Genomic DNA, 15,193 nt, shown 5'->3' on the forward strand with positions numbered 1-15,193 from the left:
TGTTTGATGATGTCAGCTGGGGCATGTATGGATTTGCTATTATGGTTTGAAGAGGCTGGTGGCTTTGATGAGTTATCTAAACAACAAAAAAACAAGCTGTGCCTGTTCTGTTCAATACACCTTTCATATACTCCGCACTTGCGGCTTGCACACCATTGAGGAAAAACTCCCATCCATGCATGAGAGAAGATGGTTCTAAGGCTTTGTAGTACTTCAGCCTGCTGCATGGACGTCCATTAGTGATAGATAGCCAATGGTAGCAGCTGCTAGTCCTGATTTGCTAACCCTAACCTAGGGTGTCACCAAGGCAGCTTAGGAACAGAAAATAAACATCACTATAAGGGCTGTCTTTACTTTCTGTAGCGTTGGCTCCATGCCATCCTGCTACCCATCATCAGCAAATTGGAGGTTTTTGAGGTACAAGGGTAATGCAAGCGGTCAACCATGTGATGTGATATGTGTCAAAGAGTGCATGATATCATGCTACGGCTGGCATGTTGGTGAATCAGAATCCATGGCTTGCTGGTTTGCAACAGATGCTTTCATATTTCGACACCCCAATAGGACAACTTTGTGGTGGGGAATGTGAAGTATGGCTTTCATACAAGAGCTAGACCTCGGCTTACAGACATGGCCACTTGTAAGGATGTGCCTCAAAGAGCAAGTACAATGGTGTTATTAGAGTACTGCTTCTGGCATAGGTGTTTCGTGTCACACAATCTGGAACTAGTCCTCATAAGATACCAGAACTGCTTACATTTTACAGGATGCTGGCTAAGCAGATTCTAGACTAATAACTTGTGCATCTCTCAATGCTTGGTTTTGGTAAACATTCGGACAATATGACCAGGGATAAGTCAAAATTGCATTGTGTTTTCCAACTCAATAGGCTATTTGTCACTCTGCATGGCCACCTGCCTTGGTCACTCACCAGTTAGGTCATTCAAACACCAGATCACCACAGACAGATGCAAGTCTTAAACTAATGCACTTTACGTTAGTACCTTTATGATCATAGTACTAGCCTAAGCTACAGTGCCTCACTTCCAACATTTGGAATTGTGTACTATCCCTACAGCCCTTCAGCATCTCAAAAGAAACCAGCTGTTTTTGTAGTTAACTGTGACTTAATTGTTCGAAGTCCACACACATTGGATGTTCTCCTCCAACATAGCAGTTAGAGACCAGCTAAGCAGCAGCAAACAGCCGGAGCAGTGTAATATGCACCAGCTCAATGCTTGACACAGACAGTAGGGAGCAGCACAGTACCTGGGAAGATGCAGAATTTATAGCTAAGCAACGTGGTCTTGAGGCTAAGCTGCTCACTTGGGACTTGGGGACAAAATCTCTGATGCCACTTCTGGGTTTTGAATGTAAATGGTGTGATTCTAGACAAATTACTTTTGGCGTTTATTAAGAGTTGGGTGATTGCGGAACATCTTATAAAAAAATGACAAATATACAGTGTGCTTTATTAAGATGGCTTTAGTGTCAACAACTCTCTAAATATGGTGGGCAGGACATCGTCTACTTTTTGGCTGATGCCCCATTCTGTCAAACTCTGCATAAGGCCCTTTATCTCTATGTGCCTAAAATTGTAATTATGCATGAGATGTAGTGTGATTGTAATCATATGAAATGTAATGTCACTGTGAAATGCAAATGTGTTAAACCACAACTGTTGTAATGGACTCTGTTGCTTCCCAACTGAGTTTTGTGCTGTGTAAATACCAATGCATACAGGCGCTGCAAGCTGAGTACCTCAGCTCCATATTTTCATTACATATGTGCACAGTACAGAGAGGGCAGGCTTGTTATTTAAATCAGGCTGCGTTGGTGGGTGCACGTGCACATATACTAGTCTGTGATACTGGCCAAAGTCATCTCCATTAGCACAGTTCTCCACATTTGTTTGCTATAGGAAGGCCAAGTGAACTTAAGCCATAAAGTGGCGACACAAAACAAACGCAGCAGTTGGTGCAATGACCCCCCCCCCCCCCTTCACCTCTGGACAAAGGTGGCACTGCAGAGGCTGCACCGCTGTAATCTGTGGCACTGCAGTCCTAATGGGATAAAACAGCATGGTTTTCTTTGGATAAATACGTGAATTAGTTTCGGAAATATATATTTAATCTCACGAAGGAGGCATTTTGTGTTTTTGGAAATCATACTACTATCATTTATATCTGTCAAACATTTTGTAAAGTATTCAAAAATGACTTTGAAAGGAAAATGTTCTGTACACAGTAGCTTGTAGAGAGTGATTCAGCTTACAGGTGACGTATGATCAAATCAGGCCATTGCCAGTGGTTAGGTCTGCACAGCAGCATGCAGGCCAATACAGGGATTATTTTTAACTCTTACTATTGACTCCTCCTGTTTTAAGACCACTTCCACAGCTATCTTAGTGGTAACCTCGGATTTAAATCAATTCTCAAGCATGCAGTCCAGTTTTTAAACTGCTCTCCTGAGTACGTTGGCCCATATTCTGGGAAACTAGTACTGATGTAGGATGGAGATGTCACCTCGTGGCTCAGTTGTCGACCTTGGAATGTGATGGCTTAGTCTCATCTAAAATGCGGTCATTCTGTGTAAATCACAATATTATCCTCTATCTTTTAAATATGGGCATAGTAATCAAATACTATGGGCTTGGTAATCATGTATAACAAGCAATGGCAAAGCCAACAGGTCTACCTTTCCTATACTGCACTGCCAGGCAATGCTACAGGAAGATATGTTAGCTTAGAGAACAGACACACAGGCAACATGTACAGTGGCACATGCACTCACAACACAAACACAGAGTCACCTTTTCCTCCCTACCTCTTAGGAACTCTCTGAAAATACTTAGCCGAAGCTCTTCCTGTCAGATTACCTGGCTTGCAGAGAGAGTAAAGCTAGAGTCTTAACCTGTTCACCCACCATAGCATAAACGCACTGGCAAGGTACACTCAGTAGTTTGATGATATGAGGCGTGGGTTCTCCTTCCTGCACATAAAAAATCACTAATGGTGATTTGGCACTTCTGTGTGTAATGGAAAATACAGCACACACAGAAGTGCCAAAGCGCCATTTTGAAATGATTGTTTATGTGCATGCCCCTCAGTGCGGAAAGAGTGTTGGAAATTTAGTGATGCTGTAAGACGTCCAATGTTTGTATAGGTTTACAGATGGAGTTAGAGCACACGCTGGAGATAGTTGCTTTATGAACTTGCAAGAACCCTTCCTACTTCTCATACTGAATTGTACAGCATGTGTTGTAATTTGTGTCTTGTTTCCCCTCTGTGATTCCTTGTGCTATGGAAGGTCCCTCGGAGAGCAGACACAGTATAGTCTCTCCGCGGGATCATTCGGGAGGAGGAAGTGGCATGAACGGGATGGGATTGGTGGAGGGGTGCGTGGGGGAGGGATAAGAGGAAGGGCTCTATAGGGTAGGGGAGGGAGGGACCGGCCTCTTCCGCGCCAGCCTGTTACGCAGTGGGAAGTTTTGGACGGTCCCCCAGGGTTTAGGTAGGCTTGGTTGCGATTTTGTGTGCTGTTGGCATGGCCCAAGACCACAGTGTCGCATCGGTGTGGGTCGCGCTTTGCCTCATCGGTGAAGCCGGATGCTCTGATCTACTCAGGCCTGGTGTCCTTGACCAGGCCTAGGTAGGGATGTCGCACTCAGTGCGGCGCATCCGGAGGGGGCGTGGCTTCAATTGCGGCCTGAACCTCTCCTGAAAGGCCGAAGAAGAGATCAGCTGTGGGGAGAGGACGTGGAGCATCCGTCCCCCCAGCGAGTGCTGTTAACGTCCGCCCTGGGGGACCTGCAGTCGGGCATTTGAAGGGAGGGGGGCGGGGCTTCCATCATGGGATTTCATTACAGCAGAATCGGAGCCTGCCGAGCAAGAGCAAGGGCAGGCTCCTATGTGTGATTCAGGCATGGGGGCTGGCCCTCGTGGTTTGGGCAGCCCCCCCCATAGACACCATAGCATTGCCAGGTGACCACACACAGGAGGGGCCAAGTGGGGCCCCTGCAGGAAAGAAGGGGACATGATGGGCAGACATGCCCCTAGGATGAGTCAAGACACAGTGTTGGGTGCGGTGATTGGGGAGGGGAGTTTGGGACAGACTGGGCCCCTGGGGGCCCCACCTCTGCCCCGGAACCTGGTGGGCCCTGGAGCCTCATTGTCAGGAATAAGGCCAGGCGTGGTCCAGGTCTCGCCCGAAACTCCGCTGTGCGACTCTGCGGCGCTTTATGCGCACCGCTTGTCATCCCCTCTTGTTCCAAAGGTGACCATCAGCGTTGTCTGCCCTGTGGCAAAGCTCATAGAGCTGCAAGTTCATGACATTGGTGGACAAGAAGCACTTATCATTGCTATTCTATGAAGGGACTATAATTCTCATGTTTTTAGAGGCAGCAGCCATCTTGGGGTGTGGCAGGCCTATAAAGCCCAGCCACACCCAAGCACGTTGCTCACTATTTTGAAGACTTCGATGCAGCCAGACCTTGTGGGGGTTTCTCTGGAGAAGAGCAGAGTTCCTGAATGGCAGAGTGTTGTCCAACCAAAGTATCCTTGTTTCCCTGGTACATTCAAAAACAAGTAGGTTGTACTCGTAGCGGTAAGGCCTTCCTGAATCCAAGTTTGGAGAAAGCCATTACTTCTGAAAGGTAAAGCGCCCCTTAGCATAACGAGCAAAGCGTTTCCAGTTTCTAGAGTACAGCGGCCTTGGCCCAACGATCAAAGGCATTTCAGAGCACAGATGTAAAGCACTCTTTTGCACAGCAATTCAAAGCATTTCAGTTTACAGATGTAAAGCGCTTTTGTGCACAGCAATTCAAAGCATTTCCATTCACAGATGTAAAGCGCTCTTTTGCACAACAATTCAAAGCGTTTGGTTCACAGATGTAAAGGGCTCTTGGCACGACAATTCAGGCGCTTTAGTTCATAGATGTAAAGTGCTCTTGGCATGGCAATTAATGCGATTCAGTTTATAGATGTAAAGCGCTCTTGGCACGGCAATTCGAGCGCTTCAGTTCACAGATGAAAAGCGCTCTTGGCATGACAATTCAGGTGCTTCAGTTCACAGATGTAAAGCGCTCTTGGCACGACAATTCAGGCGTTTCAATTAACAGATGTAAAGCGCTCTTGGCACGACAATCAAAGTGCATCAATTCACAGGAGTAAAAGGTTCTTGGCACAACAATCTAAGTGATTCAGGCTACTTGAGTAAAAGCGCTTCCTGGTATTATTAAGTAAAGCGCTTCAAGTTCAATGAGTAAAACTTTTTGCCATTTATTGTTGTGAATGTGAAAGTATTTCTGGAGATAAGAAAATCATAGTTTTCATTGTTCTTTAAAAAGCTTAAGATGTGAAAAGCATATTTAATTCTTTGAGATTTTCTAAGTCATGATCAAAGGTTTATGTTGTGAAGGCATAGATGTTACAGGATTGATATTCTGAGTATAATCGTAGTCCAAAGTTCTTGCCATCTCTTGATTCTGAGGTCGTAGTTTACCCTTGTTCCATGTTTCAAAGTCTGGGCTTTGCCCACATTTCAAAAGGGATCTCCATCTGATATTTCGGATACGCATTTAGTCAAGAGTCTATTGATGAGTTACATTTATATGAATGAGTAAATGCATATTTGTTCTAACCTTTACTTTTCAGATCTCTCTCCCTGCTGTTCCCTACCTTGATTCCCTTCCCCCTGACTGGCTAAATCATAACTCTGTGCTATAATAGCTTTCTGAGTTGGTGACACCAGAAGGTGGGCCTTTTGTTCAGCGACGTCCAGATCCAGAGGAAAGGACACTGTGACAGAATAGTGAGCCCACAAGTTTTATACTTTCCTCTTGGTCTGTACAGGAGCTGGGCAAAATGGCCACTCTAAATACCCTTATGCAAGTAGTTATTCAGATGCAAAGGGATTTGACAGACTCAAAAAAAGTTACAGCTAATATAGTGAATAACGTAACTCTTTTACAGAGTAAGGTGGATGGTTCTGAACCTGAGTCTCGTCCTACGCCTCCCGCACCTACTAACAGAGCTGTGAAAGTGCGACACAGATTCCTTTAGCTGCACCAGAGAGGTTTTCTGGGGACCCCAATAAGGTTCAAATTTTTCTGACAGAGGTGGAATTACATTTTACGTGTCGGCCTAGTACCTTGCCGGACGCACAATCTAGAATTGCATTCCTTATATCATATCTGAATGGTGATGCAGCTACTTGGGCAGTGCCATTAGTCCGATTAGACAGTCCTCTCTTATATAACTGCCGTCATTTTGTAGAAGAATTCGTAAAGGTTTTTGACAAACGCGCAATCACTATGTCTGCAGACAAAGAGTTACTAGAATTACGTCAAGGAAATAAAGACCTGATAATGTATTTGTCACACTTCAACCGGTTAGTGGTGGAAACCGCTTGGCCTGAGGAAAAAAGGTCAGCAGTATTTTATCAAGGGCTAAAAGACAAACTAATAGATGTATTGGCCCAAGTTGAACCACAACCAGAAACTTGTAATGATTTATTTAATCAAACTCTACGGATATATCACAGAATTTCTGAAAGTAAAGGAGTAAGGAAAAAATTGGAAAAAAAAAACTGGCGAATGGAAAGATCCAGACACTTTCAATTGTCTTCAGATTCTATGATTGAACCGATGGACATCTGAACTGTTAGCCCACCACTAACCAAAGAGGAGAAAGACATGCAACAAAAAAATGGTCAGTGTCGGTATTGTGGGAAAAGGGTCATTTTGTACAAGAATGCCAAAAGAAACCCAAAGGTAAAATTGATCCAAGAGTTGTGACAAAGAAAAGGATAGCGGTTGCTTTGGAAAATTCACAGGAAAACCAAAGTGCCCAAGAAAAAACGAAGGGGACCTCTTGGGCACATTGACAATCCCTTCAGTGTGCTCTTGCAGAAATCGTTGTGTCAAACATTTCCGAATCTTAGTACAAATGACTTTGTGGGGAAAAAGACATAGGTGGTCATTACATCCCTGGCGGTCGGTGTTAAAGACTGCCAACAGGCCGGCGGAAAAAATTAGCAATTACAACCGTGGCAGAAACCGCCAACAAAGACAGCCACTTTAACACTCTGACTGCCACTGTGGTACAAACAAACAGGGTGGCGGTCAACGCCAACAGACAGATGGCGGACAAAGTAATGCCCACAGTATCACAACCTACCAATCCTCCACCTTTACCGGGCGGATTCACCGCGGATAAAAACACAGCAGAAACAGGATTTCGAAGGGAAAACGTTCACCTCTACACACCCCACGAGGAACCAGGACACCATGGAGCCAGAACTCCAAATTCTCCCTGCGATAGTCTTCCTGCTCCTCTACTAGGAGCACGAACGCCGGTGGCGAAGACCACGGTGAGTACTGCACCTACGACACAGGGGAGATGGGAGGGAAAAAACAGGGACACACGCAACACCCCCATCCCCACCCTCACCCACTACAACACACACACTAATACATATTAATACATGATAATTACACCCCCCAACCACCCCGGAAGAATGCAAAGACAAAAGGAAATGATTGTAACCATTGTAATATATTAAAATCAAGTAGGCAAATATATATATATATATATATATATATATATATATATATATATATATATATATATATATATATATATATATATATACGCCATAAACAAAAAATACACCACGGAGAGAACACTGCAGGGGCATCAGCGAGCAAGAAAACAGGCACCTCAGGGGTAGGGAAAGGGGGGACACCTAAGCCGGTTGAGTGCACAACGCCAAATCCACGAGAGGGCCACATGCCCACTGTTCAATCCTGGGGAGTGCAAAGCCACAGTCTCTCAAGTCTCTACAGTGGGTGGGTTGCCCACTGTTCCATCCTGGGGAGTGCAAAGCCACAGTCTCTCAAGTCTCTACAGTGGGTGGGTTGTCCACTGTTCCACCCTGGGGAGTGCAAAGCCACAGTCTCTCAAGTCTCTACAGTGGGTGGGTTGCCCACTGTTCCATCCTGGGGAGTGCAAAGCCACAGTCTCTCTAGTCTATACAGTGAGTGGGTTGCCCACTGTTCCATCCTGGGGAGTGCAAAGCCACAGTCTCTCAAGTCTCTACAGTGGGTGGGTTGCCCACTGTTCCATCCTGGGGAGTACAAAGCCACAATCTATCAAGTCTATACAGTGGGTGGGTTGCCCACTGTTCCATCCTGGGGAGTACAAAGCCACAGTCTCTCAAGTCTCTACAGTGGGTGGGTTGCCCACTTTTCAATCCTGGGGAGTGAAAAGCCACAGTCTCTCAAGTGGATAACAGTCTCCACTGGTTCTGGAGGAGGCATTGTGCCCAGAGTACTTCATCCTGCTAAGGACAGAGGTAGTGGATGTATCTCTCCACTGGTTCTGGAGGGGGCTTTGTGCCCAGAGTACTTCATCCTGCTAAGGACAGAGGTAATGGATGACAGTCTCCACTGGCTCTGGAGGGGGCTTTGTGCCCAGAGTGCTTCATCCTGCTAAGGACAGAGGTAGTGGATGTATCTCTCCACTGGTTCTGGAGGGGGCATTGTGCCCAGAGTGCTTCATCCTGCTCGTGACGGACTTAGTAACGTCAGTGCCCTTGGCGCTCATAGGCCAGCGGTGCTTGAGGCGGCGGTGCCCTGTTCAGCGGTGCTCGGAGCAGCGGTGCCCTGTTCAGCGGTGCTTGGAGCGGCGGTGCACTGTTCAGCGGTGCTTGGCGTCGCGGTGCCATGTTCAGCGGTCCTTGGAGCGGCAGTGCCCTGTTCAGCGGTGCTTGGAGCGGCGGTGCCCTGTTCAGCGGTGCTTGGAGCATTGGGCTCCTTTGCAGTGACTCAGCTGCTGGCGGTCCTCTCTGTCCCAGCGGGGCTTGTGCTGGTGGTCCTCTCTGTCCCAGCGGGGCTTGTGCTGGCGGTCCTCTCTAGCCCAGCAGGGCTTGTGCTGGCGGTCCTCTCTGGCCCAGCGGGGCTTGTGCTGGCAGTCCTCTCTGGCCCAACGGGGATGATGGCGGTGGCCTCCTGGGCAGCGGGGATGATGGCTGTGGCCCCCTGGGCAGCCAGGATGACGGCTGTGGCCTCCTGGGCAGCGAGGATGATGGCGGTCTCCTCTGCCGTGCTGCTCTTCCCAGACTTTCCTGGTTTCTGGTGGCCCTTCCGCAACTTGGAAGGTGTTGTAGCTGACTCCAAACTCGCACCGGGACCCCTGGGAGCAGTTTTGGTGGCTGGAGTCTTCACCCTCTCCCACCGGGCACTGGCCAACTTTTGATGCTTCACAGGTAGGGGACTGTCTGTGCTGTAGCTCCGTGCCACACTGGCTGCCTTGTTTGCCGGTGCACTCCAGATTCCGGTGACTACAGGCACCACTGGTCCCAGAGATGTTGTGGCTGAGGTGCTAGTTCGGGACCTAGGAGACGGACGGTGTGGGGGAGGTGTGGGAAAGAGGTCAAGGTTGGACAGGAAAAGTTTTTTGGAGACACTGGGACGGGTAGCTGGAAGGGGTTTGGAAGAGGAGGAAGAGGTTGTGGTTGTAGGATGTGTTCGTTTGCTGACTTTGGGTGAAGGTGCATGCGCTGGAGGCTGTAGTAAGGTGGATGGCTGTTGGGTGGGTGTGTACCTGCGTTTGTGTATCTTGGGAGGTGGCGTCACAGACACAGTGGGAGAGGACACAGGAAACGTGTGAATGGTAGTGGGGGTGGTGACCGCACATGAGCGGGTGTGGTGGTGGGTGTGCTGGTGATGGCAGTAGTGGCTGTAGATGTAGTGCATGCAGGTGTGAGTGGAGACAAGAATGGGAGGGAGGAGGGAGATGAGGAGGAGGGGGACACAGTGGAGGCCGTGGATGTTGCTATGTCTGCATGTGTGTGATGCTTGTGTGAGTGCCTGTGGGATGTGTGGTGCTTATGTTTGCCTGAGCTTCCCTTGTCTGTAGGTGTGCTTGTGATAGGCTGGGGTACAGGGGATTGGGTCTGGGTGGAGGAAGTAGGAGGGGGGAGGCTAGAGACAGGGTACAATGGCTGCCATCAGTGCTGAGGCCAGAGTCTGAAAAGCTCGCTGAAGGGCTGCCTGACCAGTATGAATGCCCTCCAGGAATGCATTTGTTTGTTGCAACTGCCTCTCTACACCCTGGATGGCATTCAAAATGGTAGACTGCCCAACAGTGAGGGACCTGAGGAGGTCAATGGCCTCCTCACTGAGGGCAGCAGGGGTGATTGGGGCAGGGGCTTAGGTGCCTGGTGCGAAGGTGATGCCCACCCTCCCGGGTGAGCGGGCAAGGGGAAAAGGGTGAGGGGCTGCTGGGAGGGCGGTGCTGGTAGGGGGGGGTGGGGTCTGTACCTGTAGATGTTGCCGCCACCACAAGGGAGCTCCCATCAGAGGACGATTCTGTGTCGCTGGTCTCTGCTCCTGTCCCCGCCGTGGAGCTCCCCTCGCCCTCCGTCCCAATGGTGAAGTCTGAGTCCGTAGTGTGGCCCTCCATGGCCATGTGGGATGCAGCCCCCTCGTGCTCCGGTGCCACTGCTCCTCCGCCTGATGATGCTCATGTACACAAGAACAGGGAGACCACAAAAAGAGGGACGATGACAGAAGATAGACATGTTGAGTGCATGCATTAACGCTACCGTTGGCGGACACGACAGACACACAAGCCCCCTGCACTACGCCACGCTCTTTGGCTCAACTGTTCAATTCCTGGGAAATGGCCTACTAGGCTATGGACGACTTCTGCACACATGGATGGCACAGGGGCATGACTAGGTGTACTTGGCACTCTACAGAGGTGGGGTGGGGTGCCACATGGCCTGCCTTACGGAGGGACCTTGCCTACAGAACTCGCCCTGGCCTAGGGAAACCCACAGCCCACCTCCCCCACCCAGACCCCTCCACTGCACGCAAAATCAGCAGGATGAGAGTGTACTCACCCCCTTGTGGCTGCTGTGATGCCCTCAAGCGCTCAAACTCCGGGTACGCCACCGCCAGGATCCTGAACATCAGGGGGTCATGGTGCGACGGGCACCCCTCCCACGTTGGGAGGCCATCCCCAGCTGAGCCTCCGCCGTCTTCTTGCTCCAGCGGCGAATGTCCTCCCATCTTTTCCAGCAGTGGGTGCTCCGTCTGTGGACGGGCACCCCTCCCGCGTTGGGAGGCCATCCCCAGCTGAGCCTCCGCCGTCTTCTAGCTCCAGCGGCGAATGTCCTCCCATCTTTTCCAGCAGTGGGTGCTCCGTCTGTGGTAGACCCCCGGGGTCCGGACGTCCTTGGCGATGGCACGGCAAATATCTTTTTTCTGGTGGGCGCTGACCTACATGAATTGTACAGGGGGAAGAGGAACTTATTACCAACTGCACCGTCACAGTCATTGGCCCCCATCCCTACCCTTGCCATGTGGCACATGCACTCACCGTCGTTTCATGCACTCCACAATCTCCCCCCCTTCTTACATCCACCCCACACAGGCAAAGCCCATACAGCATGCTCCCAGTGTACTTACCTGTTTGTCTGGAGGACCGTAGAGTAGCGTGTACTGGGGGAGGTCCCCATCCATGAGTTTCTCCAACTCCTCCGATGTGAAGGCAGGGGCCCTTTCCCCAGAGGCACAAGCCATTGTCACTTCCAGACCGAGGTCACAGCAGCCATTGCAGTGTGGGTCCTCTCCTGTCGAAGATCAGGTATCGAGTGATTGAACAGATAGAAAATGGCGGTCACGTCCGCGGCGGTGCGTACCGCCACCGCCGGCGTACATCGCCATTTGCTCCTGGGACCCACAGGGTCCAATGTTAACCAATGCAGCATTGCGCCGCGGTCTTCGACCGCCTACTGCGACGGTGTACAACGCCAGCACAGTTACCTCACATCCCATTGTCCCACTTTACAGGTCAGGCAGCCGCCCTTTCATCTCCGGCGTACAGACCACTGGTGGACCTGTCGACAATGGAGGAAAGACATGTGATCATCACCTACAGGCTTGATCGTGCCACAATCCTGGAATTGTGTGCACAATTGGAGCCAGACCTGATGTCAGCTATCTACCATCCCACAGGAATCCCCCCTCAAGTGCAGGTGCTGTCAGCACTCCATTTCATTGCAAGTGGGTCATTTCAAACAACAGTGGCCATAGCATCAGGGATGTCCCAGCCTATGTTTTCCAACATGTTGTCGAGAGTGTTGTCTGCCCTGCTGAAACACATGCGGAGCTACATTGTTTTCCCTCAGGTAGAGGATTTGCCTAGAATGAAAGGCGATTTCTATGCCCTGGGACATATCCCCAACATCATAGGTGCCATTGATGGGACCCATGTGGCTTTGGTCCCCCCCACAGGAGTGAACAAGTATACAGAAACCGGAAGAGTTACCATTCCATGAATGTACAGATGGTATGTTTGGCTGACCAGTACATCTCCCATGTGAATGCCAAGTTCCCTGGCTCAGTGTATGACGCCTACATCCTGTGGAATAGCAGCATCCCTTATGTGATGGGTCAACTCCAGAGGCACCATGTATGGCTATTAGGTGAGCACCTGGAAGCAAGACAGTGGGAATGGTTGTCTGGGTTTGGGGATATCCCTACAGGTTAGTGTGTGTCTAACAGTTGTCCCTCGCCATTTGCAGTTGACTCTGGTTACCCCAACCTGTCATGGCTACTGACCCCAGTGAGGAATCCCAGGACAAGGGCAGAGGAACGCTACATTGAGGCACATGGGCGTACACAACGGATAATCAAGCGGCCCTTCGGCCTCCTGAAGGCGAGGTTTAGGTGCCTCCATATGACAGGTGGATCCCTATTCTACTCACCAAAGAAGGTGTGCCAGATCATCGTGGCCTGCTGTATGCTTCACAACTTAGCTTTGCGACGACAGGTGCCTTTTCTGCAGGAGGATGGTCCAGATGGCGGTGTTGTTGCAGCTGTGGATCCTGTGGACAGTGAAGACGAGGAAGCAGAGGAAGAAGACATGGACAACAGGGCCTCAGTGATCCAGCAATATTTCCAGTGAGACACAGGTAAGAATACAAACCAGCCTACTACATGTACTTTAACACTACTACCTCTCTACTGTCTGTCGTTTTCACCCAGTGTATGGTCACTGAGTTGTCACTTTCCCTTACGATTTCACAGATGTGTGTCCCACAGTGTGACTTCTGCTTTGATTCATCATGGACTACAGGTGTGTGACGTAGGTATGTTGACATTACAAATAAAAGAGCATTTTGCCACAGTAATTGCTAATACACTATTCCGAAATCACAGACTGACTCCAGATTGCTTTCTGCTTTAAGGGTGTTTATCTTAGTGCTCAATATTGGAGGGGGTAGCAAAATGGAGAGGGGTGATGGCGGAGGAATGTCCATGGCAGAGTCCAGTCTATTAGTCTCAAAGGTGCATTGCACAAATGGGCATAGGAAGTGGAGCTGGGGCAGTTTAAGTATGGACAGGGTGACAAAGTGGGACAGAAGGATTACAATGAGGGTGGTCTCATTTCTTGCAGGGGGTCTTGGCATCATTCTCTGTCTTTTGTCCTGGATCTCAGTGACCGTTTATGCGGTGGTTCTCCCTCTGCAGGGGGTGGGGCGCTGGTGTGGTGGTTCTGTGGCGGTGCCTCCTGTCCACTAGCACCGGCGGAGGTGGTGGGCAGTTCATCGTCCAGGCTAGTGTCAGGGGCCCCTTGCAGTGCCACAGTGTCCCTCCTGGTGTTGAGTACTTCCTTCAGCACCCCTACAATGGTGCCCAGGGTGGAATTGATGGATCTGAGTTGCTCCCTGAAGCCCAAATACTGTTACTCCTGTAGGTGCTGGGTCTCCTGAAACTTGGCCAGTACCGTTGGCATCATCTCCTGGGGGTGGTGGTAGGCTCCCATGATGTTGGAGAAGGCCTCGTGGAGAGTGGGTTCCCTTGGCCTGACCTCCCTCTGTCGCACAGCAGCCCTCCCAGTTCCCCTGTATTCCTGGGCCTCCATCCCCTGGACCGTGTGCCCACTGCCACTGCCCCCAGGTCCCTGTTGTTGTTGGGGTGGTAGGTTAGCCTGGGTTCCCTGTAGTGGTGGACACACTGCTGATTGACGTGTCCTGTGGACAGAGGTATGGGCCTGCTGGGTGGGTGCTGTGTTGGTGTTTCCAGAGGGGGGAAGCTCTGTAGTGGCCTGTGACTGTGTGATGGGAACCGACTGTCCCGAGGTCCCCGATGGGCCGGGCTGGTCATCTAGATCCAGTTGGACAGAGGTGCTGTCATCACTGTGGGCCTCTTCTGTTGGTGGTGTGGACATGTGTGGACCCTCCTGTCCGGTAACGTTGGGTAGGGGTCCTACAGGGGTATACAAGCATGTTTATTACGTCTGTGTGTGCCATGGTGTGCAATGGGTGGGTGACCGTGTACCCCAGTGCTTGCATTCCTGTGTGGGACCTTGTGTGATGACATTTTAGAGGGGTGTATGGGTATGGGCAGTGGACATGCTTTAGTGATGTGTGTCCATGCTTTGTTGTTGCATGCAGGGCTTGGTGTTGGGATGAGTGGTTTGTGATGTTGGGACATTTGTGAGGAGTTGGAGTGATGGGGTGAGGGTGAGGGTGGGGGTATCTGATGGCATGCAGGTAGGGTGGGGGATGTAATAGTTAAGATTTGACTTACCAGAGTCCATTCCTCCACCTACTCCTGCGAGGCCCTCAGGATGCAGAATCGCCAAAACCTGCTCCTCCCATGTTGTTAGTTGTGGGGAAGGAGGTGGGGGTCCGCCGCCAGTCTGCTGAACCGCTAGGTGGTGTCTTGAGACCACGGAACGCACCTTCCCCCGTAGGTCGTTCCACCTCTTCCTGATGTCATCCCGATTTCTTGGGTGTTGTCCCACTGCGTTGACCCTGTCCACTATTCTGCACCATAGCTCCATCTTCCTTGCATTGGAGGTGTGTTGCACCAGTGATCCGAATAGCTGTGGCTCTACCCGGATGATTTCCTCCACCATGACCCTGAGCTCCTCCTCCGAGAACCTGGGGTGACTTTGCCGTGCCATGGGGTGGTGTGGGTGATGTGTGGGGTGGTGTGTGGGGTGATAAGTGTGCTGATATGTAGTGGTGTGTTGTGTGAGGTGCGTGGAAGTTATGTGGGTGATGGTGTTGTGTGCTTGTGGATGCTAGTATTGTTGATGGTGGTGTCTCTCTCTGGCCTTCTCTCGGTAATTGTGGTCATAGGGGTTTGTGGGTGATGTGGGTGTGTGTTTTA

The sequence above is a fragment of the Pleurodeles waltl genome, chromosome 7 (assembly GCF_031143425.1).
Source record: "Pleurodeles waltl isolate 20211129_DDA chromosome 7, aPleWal1.hap1.20221129, whole genome shotgun sequence".
Classification (NCBI taxonomy): Eukaryota; Metazoa; Chordata; class Amphibia; order Caudata; family Salamandridae; genus Pleurodeles; species Pleurodeles waltl.